Consider the following 12,049-nt stretch of genomic DNA (forward strand, 5'->3'; position numbering starts at 1 on the left):
TTGCTTAGCAACAGGTAGCGCGTGATAAATGTGTAGAGTTTACGTATCTATGCGCGCGACGTCTAGATAGTGTTTTACATTTTACATTTTGTTACAAACAAACGTGCCAGAGCAATTTAAAACGTATAGTTATTACCCAAAAGAGTATTATTTTATGTTGCATAACCTGCATAACTAGTTTCTAAGGTGACTGCTGCGAAGGATTCAGGAAAAACTAAGGTCAGCTCCAATCTAAAGCAACGATTTTTATGCATATTTATTTATATTATGCAATTTAATGCATGGTTAACTAAATCTAAAAATTTATTATCCTATTTATTTGTTTTGTGTGTCAATGGGATGATAATAATGTAAGTATTTTTACATTAACAACCTAAACAATTATAATTATGAATATATCCAACATGAATTACATTGAATATTCAATCTAGCCTGATGATAATTTTACAGAATACTTAGGTGACTGAAAGTGGAACAGCATTTAAGGAAATAAATCTCACTTGTTCAGTTGCACCTGAAACTAGTTGGAGAAATCTCACCTGACCAGTTCACGAAGTTGTCGTCGTTGCAACAAGGAAGGTAAGTACATTTATTTATTTAGGCAGTTTACATTATACAATGTTTAATATACAAGTTTGATCGTATGTAAGTTGAATTATAACCACACTATGAATGTGTCTCAAACATTAGAGGCACATTAGTTCATAGGTTGCTCTTCTCAGCTGAAGTCAGAGTTTATGTCTCTTTGAGTGGACAGGCATCTGAAACTAAAATGTTTAAAATACCTCGATTATTTTTTATTTATTTATTTTTAAAGTTATAGATAACACTGGATAATAGTTTTTTAGTTGTATGTATATGTCATTTTTTATTGATTTATTTAAATTATTTTATTTAACGTAGCAAAATATCTTTTTTATTATTATTATTTACAAAGGCCATATATTACCAGTAAAGGAGCAAGCGCCTTTCATTTTTGTATTTATAATTTCTAAACCAGAGTTTAAACAGCCTGCTGTCTGTTTTGCCAATAAGTGGGCAGATGCCTAATTTTTGTATTTTATTTTAATATAATATGGACAAGTTCATAATAATGTTTGCATAATAAAAAGGTCAAAAGTTTTGACTTTAGATGTTTTCGATAAAAAGACAACGACATTTGTAATAGATTCATTTATTGATTGGTTTTCTAGGCTAATGTGTAATTTACAGGAATTTATGATTGATCATTTTTCATACCTTCACATAACAGCACCATATTTACGTCTATTTTATCCATGCTGAGCAGTATAGTTATATTTACAGTATATGCATTTAGAGGTTTGAATTCAATTGATTTACTGCTCATCAACTTAAGGCTTTTTATATGGTGTGTTAAACATCAAAAAAGATGTGAGGACATATTCGTGGACACGTTCATATTGTCATAGTTTGTTTTCTGTTACAGTGGATTTTCCATCAGTGTCTCAGATGTGCAGAAATATTGAAAATGGCTGAAGCTATAGAAGTGTCAAAAACTAGTCAAGGCAAGTTAAAAGAAATATTGTGTAACTCGCTTCGGCTGAGTCTCACTGTACATAAAACACTATTACAGAACTGACATATGACAGGTATATATATTTTTCAGTACTGTTATTTTCTCTCTCTCTCTTTTTCCAGGAATTTGAAAGTTTAACAGAAAGAGCTACACAAACCCAACAGAGACTTGAAACAACAATGCAAAGCACTCAAGAAAGGAGACATGAGACTGTTGCTGCAGAGCAAGAGAGATCCTCATCAGCTGTACAACCACAGGTACAAGAGAGACCAGGAACATCACAATCAGATACAGCACGAACACTAGAGAGGCCAGAAGGCAGGAGGCAAACGAGACAAGAAAAAAGAGAGACAAAATGCAAAATTTTGTAATTAAATATACTAATTACTACAGGTTTATTGTGATTAAACATTTGTATAGAATAGATCTTAACTAAATGGCCATATCTGGTCACATATTCCTACATTTTAGATGTGTTATGGAGTGATCTGGAATCATTCTCATATTTGTGAAATCCAAAATAAAGTTGCTGTAAATGATTTTAGCCATGTTACTAACTTAAATCATGTGCCTTTACAGAAAATAGTGTGTTTCCGATTCATTATGTTTTTTAGGATTTTAAAAGATTTTGTTTTGCTCAGATTATACACTCCACAATCATTATAAATGTACTTTTCTCACTATATATACTATACTTCTACCTCAACTATGTGAATTTACATGCACTGATTCAGAAAACCACTGTAGTCTTCATACAGGACATTGTTAGCTATTTAGTTCACCACCCCAAAATAAAAAAAAAATGTCATCATTCACTCACCATTGTGTTATTCTAAACCTGCATGACTTTTCTAAAACAAAAAAAATATTTTTAAAACTGATTTTTAAATAAATTGTCATGTTTTTTTTAACATTGCATCTTCAAAATTCATGAGATATGACTGTGAATTTAAGTAGAACAAAACATGAACACCTGTTAATTTACTCAATGTCTCTAGTTTCCTTTTTTTTTAATTGCAGTGTGATTTATAAGAGAACACTGAAAAAAAGTCATCTGTCAGACTAAAGAATTAAAGAAAAAATGTGCATTATTTTCTACATATTCCTTCACCTTCCAAACATACACGTTCCCTGGGGTCAAATAATGTAACTGTCTGGCAACCACTTCGATGCTGTTCTCAATCACCCAAACCTGTAACATGCCACACATCTCATCAACATATTAGCATGCATAAAATCGCTGATTAAGGACCGTATTAATCAAATGCATGTTAGGATCGTATCTATTCACAAACTCTAAATTCATATACACTACTCACAAAAAGTTAGGGATATTCAACTTTCGGGAGACATTTCAGAATGCACCTAAAATGTACTATAACCTTTACAGGTGAACTTAATTTGACCTTCTCTAAACTTTTGAATGCACATGTCCAACTGTTCAATGTTTCAGTACTTATTGCATAGCATGCTGTTCTCTAACAAGGTAATTAACCGCAAAAATCACAACAAGTGTCTGATCCATGAATCGACCCCTAAATGTTCTGGTTCAATGACAATTTGTATTTAAACAGTCCTCTACATCATGCTGTTCACGTTTTGACATCATGAGACCAAGATGACACCTAAAAATGGATCAACACTGGAAGTTGCCACTGAGCTTAGAGTGTCACAGAGTGTCATCAGCAGGTTGCAACAGAGACACAGAGACTGGAAGAGTCACAGAAAGGCATAGAAATGGACGTCCTTTGGCCACATCCCATGCTGATGACCGCTTCATTGTGAACAGTGCCCTGTGGAACTGGATGATAAATGCTACTCAACACCAGGCACGTTTAAGGTAGGTGAGAGTCACCCGAGTGTCACGTCAGACCATTCGAAACTGCTTACATCAGCATGGTCTGCATGCTAGACGACCTGCAAGGGTACCTGACCACACCACCAGGCACAGGCGTCATCGTCTTGCATGGGCTAGGGAGCCTTTGCGCTGGACGAGGAACCAGTGGGCCTCAGTGCTGTTCTCTGATGACAGTCGATTCACATTTAGCAGAAATAATGGCCACCAACGCAGTTGGAGATGTCAAGGAGAACGCTATGCAGCAGCCATTGTTGTCACCAGACGAGCCTGATGTTACAGTCCGGGCAGGTATGTCTAGTCGATACAGAACTGCCCTACACCTTGAGAATGATACTGTGACAAGCCAATACTACCTGAATAACATCATTAATCCAGTCTTTGTGCCTCTGCATGAGCAACACAGGCCTGATTTCATCTTCATGGATGACAATAGCCCAGCTCATCGAGGTCTTATCATCAGGGAACGGCTGCTGGAGGCTGGGGTACCTCAAATGAAGTGGCCTGCACATTCTTCAGACCTGAAGGAATCAGCTAAGTCGTCGTGGTCGTAACCCGGCACCCCAGAACCTCACTGACCTGAGGGCAGCCCTTCAAGAAGAGTGGAATGCCATGCCTCAGCAGACAATAAGTCGACTTGTGAACAGCATGAGATGCCGTTGTCAAGCTGTAATTGATGCTCAAGGACACGACAAGTTATTGAGACATTGACATTTTTTGTTGTGGTATGCCCACCACTGTTGTTAGCTTTTGTTTCAATAAATTGTTTGAGATAAAGAAATTACCATTGCATGCTTCTACTTAAATGCCCTACTTTCATGATATAATATCACTGTAGCAAGAACTTTTTACATTTTCTATAAATTTAACCCGAATGTCAAATATCCCTAACTTTTTGTGAGTAGTGTATATTCTACAATCTAGGGCTAGGCTTTAAGGTTTAACGAACATTTTTGCAGATTAAAAAGTACTAAAGCTAAAAGAATTTATGGAATGTCACGTGATCAGCCAAACAGAACTGACCCGTTCTAAAGAAATCTCACCTGACCAGTCTGAGAAACCTTCGTCGCTTCTAACAGAAGGAAGGTACTGTAAGTCAATTTATTTATTTAATACGTTTAATACATGTTGTAAGATACAATTTGATCGTATATGTAGGCCTAAGTTGAATAATAACCACACTACGAATGTGTCTCTGATTTTTGCTCTTATGAACCGAAGTTTAAATATCTTTTTAAGTGGACCGGCATCTGAAACTAAAACTATTGTTTTTTTTTAAAAAAAGTTATACATAGCATTAGACCTCGTTCATGAATATAATAAGGGTAGTTTTTTTTAGTCGTACATAAAAAGTCTATTTTTTCGCCTTTTTAATATTTAATACCGCAGCTTCGTTATCATTATAACTAGAAAATTGTATCGGTAATTTATTATTATTATCATTATTATTATCATTATCATTATTTAAGAGAGTTTGCCTGCTGTCTGTCCTGTTAGTTTAACGTTTGAAATAGTTCCTCTACCTCAGCTGGTCGCTGGTTCGATTCCCTTGAAGCACTAGTACTTATAAAATACATAGTCAGGTCAATTTTATTCATAGTTTTCCACAATGGACATTGCATCAAACATCTTTACAGAAAAAATTGTGCAGTAATAATATCTTAAACTCTGTTAAGGTCCTCATTTAGCCATTGAAATAAAATTATGCATCACTTGAATGCACTGTAAGTTACTTTGGAAAAAATGAGTCTGTCATTTATGTTTTCATTTATGCATTTAGCAGATGCTTTTTCCAAAGCAATTATGGTAGTAAACGAGCCATCAATATTTGTAATATAGAATGCCAGGTTTATTAGACAACAAGATGAGGAAGCAAGTTAAATAAGAGGAGAAATGCCAGTCAAATATAAAATTGTGCCATATTTCAAAGTCTGCCTTTTGACAACAAGTTCCAACTTCGTAAATCAGACATTAAAATGGTCATAAAGTTATATTTATAAGGAATGTTACTGTTATCCATGCTATTCACAATATATATGTTTCTCTCCCTCCAGCTGAAGCCTTTAGACTTGTCACTCCTATTGGAACTGTATCTGCTGACCCTGGATCAGATGTCATCTTACCTGCTCATCTCTCACCTGAAACCAGTGCTGTGCCCCTGGACATTAGATGGTTCAGAGGAATAGAGCTCATTTATCAGTATACGAACAGACAGGAGAAAACAAACTATGAGAGCCGAGTGAGTCTGTCCATCCAGGAGCTGGAGAGAGGTGATCTTGCTCTGACTTTGAGAAATTTTCAGCTAGCAGATTCAGGAGACTATATATGCAAAATCTTTCACGATGGATGTCTGCAAACAGGAACAGTTCACCTGCGAGTGAAAGGTAAGATATGATAAAAACTGCAGCTGCAGCTTCTCTTCTCTAGTTCATTTCTGTAGTTTGTTCATGGAAAACACATCTGGACTTCTGGGTTATCTTTCATGTGTATATTTCATGTATGGCAGGTTAACATTACTGACATCTGAAATTTAAGAAAATGATGACCAAACTTTTAGTTTTGGGTGAACTAACCCTTATGAGCATGTTCCATGAAGTTTAATAACCAACAATTGTCCAAGATATTTGTCTTTATTTTTTAACAATGTATCTTTTTTATTTATATTTTGTGAAATATTTTGATTGAAAGGTGTCTCTGTGCTATATTTATTTAAAACAAATTCCACTTGTTTTGATATTTTGATATATGATACAAAGACATATACATTGTAAATTGTGGCTTTGGTGTCCAAATACTTTTTGCTGAGACACATTTAAAAATCACCTTGATTTTTGGTTTATTTTACAGATTCAGAGGTGTGATGATGCTAGATTGAGACATCTCGGCAGTGTGCTAAGACAAGTACAGAACGATATTCTGCTACAAAAAGCACAACTATTACTGGGAACCATAAATTTGCTTCAAGAAACTCTTAATGAAGATGAAATGAGAGATAATGTCTTTGGTAAGTCTTAGAGACAATGAGAACAAAAAAAGGCAGAAAGTAAATTGCATTTTATTAATACTGTTTATTATTTAAATTTTAGGCCCTGCTCCTAGACGTTCAAATAGTAGGGAAGGAATTCCTCCTCTCAGTAAGATATCAATTTAAATATGTATGTGTGTGTGTGTGTGTGTGTGTGTGTTTCTAATCTGAAAGTTTGCAGATGATCAAAAAATACTTATAACTGTATTTTTAATAACATTTTACATAGCAATTTTATTTTTTATCTTGTGATTACCTGCAATGGGAGACGATGGCATGCACCAGACACACACAATGGAGGCGGGCAGACATGTTTTTTAGAGCGAAATTTCGATATGCACATTACCAGCACAACACATTCAAGTGCACCAAACAGTAAGTGTCATAAGTGGGTAGATAAGATGTATGCAATTGCTGACTACCCAGAGATTTACTTTGTTTCTTTTTAAACTTTACATGAAACATTTTTTTTTTATTTAATCTGTGCACTAGAAAGCAGATTCTGTGTATTTTGTTAGTCATAATGTCTCGTTGTCCACAGTAAAGACTCTAGAAGTAGAAGGAACTAGAAGTGATTCTAGTTCCTGTTTGCTTGTTTTTTTTATGTCTATTATAGATGGAGGGCTGACTTACAGTACCGTTACAGCTGCATTTGTTTTGTGAGTTTGGTTAGTTTAATGTTATGCATGTCCTGTTTCTTTGCTTGTGTCAATATCACAGTGGCTAGACATCATGGTGCTCAAAACAGAAGACGAACAAGTGAAGGGAATATTACCGCTCAGCAAGAGCTGTCACAGCTAATTATACAAACACAGAATCTGCTAAGAAATATAAGAGGGGAATCAACCATTGTCCCTACAAGTACTAGGACACATGGACAGGAGAACCCTGGAACATCAATACAAAGTATTGCCACAGAGCAAGAGAGATCCTCCTCGGCTGTACAATCACAGGTACGAGAAATAGAAAGACCATCAGAATCAGTCATGACACTAGCTGGAGAATCAACACGAGCATCAGAGAGGCCAGAAGACAGAAGGCAAAGGACTCGACAGAGGCATCAAAGCATACAGAACATGTGCCAGATTATGTAATTATTAATCACAAAGTAGGAGATATACAAGTATTGCTAGTCTATTGGGGTTAAGCATGTTTATAGAACAATCTTAGTATCTTTGTATATTTAACTGCATATTTAATGAATGTGTCACGTTGGAGTAGACTGGAATCAGTCACAATTTTTTGTGAAATCCCAAAAACCACACACTCTCACTCCAATACCCTGCTCCAAAAACAATTTCTGTTGTATCCAGAAGCCTGTATAAAGGACAGACTCACATCAAATACAATAACTGTATCAATAAAGATATAGTTTTCAAAATTGTTCCAAATTTAAAAGAATATCAGAGTCCACACCACAACTAAAACGATAACGGCACAGAGCAACAATATTGTTGAAATCACTTTCATAACAATCTTTTCCAGCTGATGAACGATAAACACATGGACAGGCAATCAGTATCTAACTGACTTTAATGAGCTCGAGCGTTTCAAGTGGCAGACGACAAAACTCCAGTGCGCACTTATAATAAACAGTGATCATGTTGGTGTGGACGCTAATGTAGTTATTGTTATAGTTATCTTAGCCATCACAAAACTCTAATAGCGATTCTGTGATGTCAGAAAAATAAATTGGACATTTTATAATCGCTTGAAGATTGAAGTAGTTGTAAGTGGGAGGGAAAGTTATTGTGGTTTAAAATTAAAGGCACATGGGTTTAAAAATAATGATGTGCACGAATAAGTACTTTATAATAAACACTGCAATATTCCATAAAAATAATAAGAATGGTCAACCTTGATTTCATGATGACTTTAAAAACATGGTTGCTTCAAAATTCAGACCTGACTTAAATTTGATGGAGATATTATTGTTAGGCTATTTTTTTTATATAGTAGGCCTAGATTATTAATAAATTATTGTAAATTATGTTTTTTTTTTTATTTGATCATTATTTTTGAACGAGTCTTTTCTGCTCACCAAGGCTGCATTTATTTAATCAAATATGCCCAAAAATTGTGAAATATTATTACAATTTAAAATAACTGCTTTCTATTTGAATTTATTGTAAAATATGTTTTATACCTATTAATCAAAGCAGAATTTTCAGCATCATTACTCCAGTGTTCAGTGTCACGTGATCCTTCAGAAATCATTCTAATATGCTGATTTGATGCTCAAGAAACATTTCTTATTACTATCAATGTTTTTCAAGAATCTTTGATGAACAAAAAGTAAAAGAAAAAAGAAAAGTCAGCATTTATTTTAAATCTTTTGTAACATTATGAATGTCTTTTGTCACTTTTGATCAGTTTAGTGCGTCGTTGCTCATTCTTTTAAATCTTACTGACCTCAAACTTTTGTATTATCAGACACAATTCAGTGCTTATCTTTTTTCTCCTTCTGCTTTCATGTCCTCTTTTATGTTCTCATATTAGTACAAGACTCTTTTTCGGTTTCGTTTCCCCTCTATCTTTTTCTGTAGTTATATTTTTTATGTTTTTTTTTTTTGAAGCAACATATCAGATCTATATACTTTTTGAAGTATTAGCTCCATATTGTAAAATATTGCCTGTTATTATCCAGATTTTAAGGCAGATTGATCCATAGACAGTGTGAAGTTTATGTACTGTAGATGGCAGTGAAATATATGTTGTAATGCTGAAATGAAGTAGTACAAATATTTTTTTTCTATCAGAATTGGGTGTTTTTTTAGCTTTTTTTTATTTAATTTTTTTTATTTAGCAGCATTTAATCCACATTAAAACTGTTGAATGCTTTTTTTTATCTCCTAAGTTTCTGTTACGGCATGTTTCCAGTAGTTAAAGAACCTTGTCCCATATAGATAAACAGCTGTAGTTGCAATATTTCAGTCAAGACAGTCCTTGTGAAGTTGTGTCTGTTGACTATCACATGATGATGGCATTGTGCTCATCTCCGTGCTCTTACCGCTAATAGTTTCTCTGTCTCTCTCTTTGCTGTAATTGCTGTTAGACTTGAGAAAGAGCTGAGCTCTCAGATGCAGAGGTGAGGAAGGGGTTACGCTCGCTGCATGTAAGACGAAACACTTCCCTCACTTAGCAACTTTGACCTCACTCAATTCATATTTCTCGTAATCCCTTACATTTGTCAGTCTGGTTATGCAGGCTTAGATCTCTGCTTTGTACACAGCGTCTGTTTGCCACTGAAGGACAGAGGTATGACACTTCAAATACTCCAGTTGTAGTTGCAGTAACTTGTTTAAATTATATTTCTCTATTTCTTTTAACAAGGATTTAAATTTTAATTTAAAACATTTTAAATTTAAATTGGTAGCAAAAATTTGAACACTTATTTTTTGTTATAATTTATTTAGGATTATTATTCTTTTCCCAATCACATAAAATATGTAATTTTTGTAATTACCAGAGCATAATTCTATTTTTTTTTTAGATTAAAATTTTTGTTACTTTGTATTTTTATGATTAATCTTCTTCTCTCAACCAGACAAAATATTAAAATTCACTTTTTATGATTACCAGAGCATATTTAGATATTTTTGTTTAAAAAAATTTTTACATTAAATTTTTTTGCTACTTTGTGTTTATTTAGGATTATTATTTCTTTGTCAACCATAAACATATTTAAATTCACTTTTTATGATCACCAAAGCATATTAAATATTTTGTCCTTTTTAAAAAAAATATATTTTACATTGAATTTTTATTTTTTGTTTTTTAGGATTACTTTTCTCTCAACCACACAAAATGTTTAAATTTAGTTTTATGCTTACTATAATTTGATCCCCCCCCCCCCCTTTTTTTTGATTATTTAAAAATGGAATCTAAACTTTATATCTTACTAATAATTCTTGCATTTCAGAATATAATTGTTTTGGTTTCCTTGTAATTAAATATGGAATTCCGTTCCTTCTTTGATTTTCCATTATTATTCCATTTTATATATTTTCCTGCATTCTTTTGTTGTTTTCCATTTGACCCTTTTCTGACCAGAGGGTTTCTAATTTGTTAGTATTGTGAAAGCATTACTTCTAGTCCAGCATCTCTAATATCTCATACACAGGTTAGTGTGCAGCACACGTTTCCAAAAAGAGGAAGGCTCTCTGCTGGCAGCCAATGGCGCAGTAGTGCGCTCTTTTGTTTGGAATATAATGGGCTGCTATTTGTGCTCACAGGTAGCTCAGAATGATAGTTTGCCCTTAAGGAAGGAAACACTTTTCTACACAGCTGCTGAAGCAGACAATATGGAGTCTTTCCACTGCAGTCTGTTGCGCTGAATGAAAATGTGAGACATGCACACACACAATCAGAGTCTTAGATGTGTTCACAGCTGCAGAAATAGACACAGCACCAGTGCATCACGTGACGCTTCTGTCTATCCGAGAGGATTTTTGTGATGTGAATGCATTTCTTTTTGGGTTTTATTGCTGAAGTATTTTGGTGTCAATAAATAAGCCATGCATGCAAGAGATAAGACCTCTAGCTGGAAGGAAAAAGATCCTTTTATATCTCTCTATCTGCCCATTCATGCCATATTTCTTTCTGCATCAGTGGATCTGATGTTTTGACCTTTGAAGGAGGGAGAGAGCGAGTGGGACGGTGTGTGTTTTTGATGAATGTCTCTATAGAATGGTTGAAATTGTTGGTGTACAGATCAGATGTGTTTGGAGAGGGACGCGTGCGGTGTGAGACGCGGGACAGTGTGTGTGTGTCACTGCAAAGGGGAGGCGACTGCAGCACTCTGCATCGCTGCACATCCCTTCATGGCCTGATGGGGCTCCACTGCACCAAACAGACGTGAGAGGGGCTGCCAGACTTTTTAGAGATAATGGGAGAAGGGTCTGGCTGCAGCCTTGCGCTTGCACTCTCAGACTTGCACTCTCAGACACTTGCGCTTCCGCTAGTGACGTCACTTGCAGTCTTTTTAATTTTTTATTTTGTTCTATTTATTGATTACAGACAAGAAAAATAAACTAAATTACAAAGTCACTTGCAATCGCCACTTGCACTCTCCGATACCTGCGACGTCACTTGCAATCCACACAAATCGTGCCTGTTGCCAATGTAGACAAGACGCTGTGGTGGTGATTAAACGATTAAAACTAATTTTATACTATAACATACAGGGTCCTGCAAGAAAAAGACAAGACCCGCAAATCCGTGGCTACAGAACAGCAGAATATGAACGCAATGCACAAAGTCTCTCGTTAAGCGTTTTCCTCCTGTAGAAAAACATAAACACTTAATATGGCTTAATGTATTAAGATGCTATTAAAAGAGTAAAATTCAATATATAGTTATTATTTAATGTACTACAAGGCAAGCAGATGGCCATGTACACAATGCGCAAACTTTCATTTGTCCTCCCATACAGCAAAATGCTTAATGTGGCATAATAACGGATGATAAAGACAATTCAGTAGCCTATATGTCTTGTTGTTGACTCAAAGTATATACAGAAAAGCAAATATGAACGTGCATTATGAAATGCATTAAGTGATTTTAAAAGGATCAACTCCGTACAGGCAAGCTGATGAGCCCAGAACGCAATGCATTAAATTGCACGTTAAAA

At 34.9% G+C, this 12,049-nt stretch overlaps 1 protein-coding gene across 1 annotated transcript in view; it reads left to right on the plus strand.

Moving 5' to 3' along the window:
* The first annotated feature begins 9,620 nt into the window (after positions 1–9,620).
* Positions 9,621–12,049, plus strand: part of LOC107599740 (potassium voltage-gated channel subfamily C member 1-like) — a 44,057-nt gene continuing 41,628 nt past the window's right edge. The window contains exon 1 of the mRNA XM_016291421.1: positions 9,621–9,675. The gene's annotated coding sequence lies outside the window, so the exon portion shown is untranslated. The remainder of the gene's footprint in view (positions 9,676–12,049) is intronic.

The sequence above is a fragment of the Sinocyclocheilus grahami genome, unplaced genomic scaffold (assembly GCF_001515645.1).
Source record: "Sinocyclocheilus grahami isolate Dianchi unplaced genomic scaffold, SAMN03320097.WGS_v1.1 scaffold270.1, whole genome shotgun sequence".
Lineage (NCBI taxonomy): Eukaryota > Metazoa > Chordata > Actinopteri > Cypriniformes > Cyprinidae > Sinocyclocheilus > Sinocyclocheilus grahami.